We start from the raw sequence: 2,978 nt of genomic DNA on the forward strand, positions 1-2,978 counted from the left end.
TTTTAAAAATATTCTAACAATCTTTAAGCTCCTCTTCTGTTGAGTGTGTGCAAAAGATAATTCAAATTATAACCATTTTTGTTGCAAATTCAACAAACGCTACATTTTGAATTTATGAACTTCTTACATATTTGCAAAAAGGTTAGTCTTCACTGTATGTCATATTAAAAGACTGCTTTTTCCAATCATGCATGCTATAAAATGATTATTGCTTTCATTGCATTGTAAGAAAAGAAGTGTTGAATTTTTTGTTGTTTCAATTCCAACATTATTCATTATTGTAGAATAATGACACAATTATTACAATCGCTTCATATACCACCCAGCAGTGACTTCATTGTTTGTTTATTTCCATGCTCATTTTCATGATCTATTAATTCTCTTCCTAATTCTGACACTTTGATTATAATATTAATCAACATACCATCTCTACAAGGAATCCAGTGGAAAGAAATTCGCAATTTGTATATTGCATATATTTTTGAGTTCAGAAAAGAATTTTGTTCAATAATTACTGAATGTCTCATTTTTTCTTTAATACGTAAAGCTAGCTACTATGTTTTATTCCTTAGTTCCCTGATCTTAATAAATACTCAATCGACATCACAGCAAAGTGCTTTTGAAATATTGAATCATGTTAATTCTTCATATGCATTGCAGTGTACAATCTCTCATTCATTGTAACAATCAATATTTATTTTACCTGTTGAAACATAGTTGTATTAATGTAAATATATTTCACTTCAATGCTAACACTTAAGACTTAAGCATTTTTCATGCAACAAAATCCAATGAAAAAGCATCAGCATCTCTTTATTATTTCATTAAACAATGACAATAAATTTTGAATTTTTGAAAGTTGAACATTTTTAGAAAGAAGGAATGTTGTCTTCAGTTGAATGTTCGCATTGAATGACTTCTTCACAGTATCTGCTGTTTATTCTCTTCTTCGGTTTCCCAAGAAAAGAAATTAACTAGTTCTGTTGGTTCTAAATTCCTGAAAAATATTTGTGAATGTTGTGGTCTTAAAGGTGAAAAGGCGAAGTGATCGTAAGTGATTAGTTTTTTGTTCGAAAGAGCTTGATTCAAACATTTCGGACATTCACATTGTTATTCTGCCGTGTTACAAGGAGAGAAAACAAGTCGCTTTCTTCATCTGTAAAGTAAACATATGCCACTTCCAATTATTCATTAGTCAGCTAATTACCTACATTTGTTATTAAAAATTGCAATTCATCTAAATATTGGAATGACATTTGATCAAATTAAATTTCTAATTATTTTTCATTCGTGAATTGTTGGAGTTTTTTTTTGGTTTCCATTCATCTATTCGTATTGAATGTAAATTTTATATGCTTTGACAATAGCGGAGGGTGTTTATTTGAAATTTGTCTTTGCATACCTCTCACTGATTTTACTTATTGCATATAGTTGCACAGTGGCTCAGTCATTAACAATGCTACCTCACAGTGCCAGGGATCTCGGTTTGATCCCATCCTCGGTGACTGTCTTTGTGTACTTTGCCCATTCTCCCCAAGTCTATGTGACTTTGCTGTGGTTTCCTCCCACAATCCGAAGAAGTGCAGGTTAGGTGAGCTGGCCATGCTAAATTGCACATTGTGTTCAGGGATCTGTATATTAGTCAGCAGTAAATGTCGAGGAATATGGTTGGGAAAGTGTTTGGATGGGTTACTCTTTGGAGGGTCATTTTGTTTCAACGAAATGACCTGTTACCACACTGTGCTAACAGGGATTCTACAATAGTTTAATTGCGCTTCTCTAAGCAATTCTAACTTTTTAAAAGTTGACTTTAGTTAATACCTTGAACACTTGATTATCAGTGTTCCTAAATCTTGTAAAATATCTCAATATTTTTTAAATCATTGCTCACACAAAACACTAAACATGAGGCCACACAAAGGTCTTCATGACCATCTAATTACTGTTCAGTGGAATAATCAGAATTGTTCCTGAGATCAATCCCCACTGCGACAGTAAGGATCTGGTTATCATTCCCTCCAATAAATGCAGAAGTTGTCCTCTGGTATTTCAGTTCAATAATTACACACGATACTGGTTGTTCAAAGCAGTGGTTATTCTTTATTATGAATGGCAAAGGATTCTAATGGAAGAGGTGTTCATATGTCCGAATGTGTTGCATGATCACAAACAGTTTTCAGTCCAAATATTGCACAAAAAAGTGTAAATTTGGTTTTGTTCAACTACTGAGGCTAACATTTTCAGTTCATGTCCATTACAAATATTTGGAGAAAGTGAGGAAAGCAGATGCTGAAGATCAGAGTCAAGAATGTGGTGCTGGAATAGCACAGAATGTCAGGCAGCATCTGAGGAGCAGGAGAAACCATGTTTCAGGCATAAGCCTTCATCGGAAATCTCCGGCTCCATGGATGCTGCCTGGTCTGCTGTGCTTTTCCACCACCACACTTTCGACATTAAAAAAAATTTGCTTATTTGGAGCATATACTCTCTGTTTCCTCTATAATTTAAATTTACTGTGCTTTCTATTCACTCAAGTTCTCATTTTAATAGCTCCTCATTTTCGTCTTAATCTGATACAAATCTCAAAACTCCGGGCACAATAAAAGCGATATGAATTATTAACTAGCATCTGGACAAGAGAACCAATGAACAGCTACATAGACCTCTTGAACAACAAAGATATTAGAATTAAAAAAGCAATGCCTTCCAAAAAAATCTCTGTACATCTGTATCCTTTTTCAATTCAATAATCCTGCAAATAGCTGCAATATAATTGTCAGTTGATCTCTCTTAATGACTATCTAATCAATGTCATTGTAAACCACTGATAAAATTGAAACATTTTATTTGTTAAAATGCAAAGATTCATTCTCAATTCGTTATTACAACAATAAGTGAACCATATTTTATCTGTCCGCTAAGGTCAAGTGACCTGTGGCCCATAATTGAACATTCTAAATATTCCGACAGCTGGGGAA

Source organism: Chiloscyllium punctatum, chromosome 47 (genome assembly GCF_047496795.1).
Source record: "Chiloscyllium punctatum isolate Juve2018m chromosome 47, sChiPun1.3, whole genome shotgun sequence".
In the NCBI taxonomy this organism is placed as follows: domain Eukaryota; kingdom Metazoa; phylum Chordata; class Chondrichthyes; order Orectolobiformes; family Hemiscylliidae; genus Chiloscyllium; species Chiloscyllium punctatum.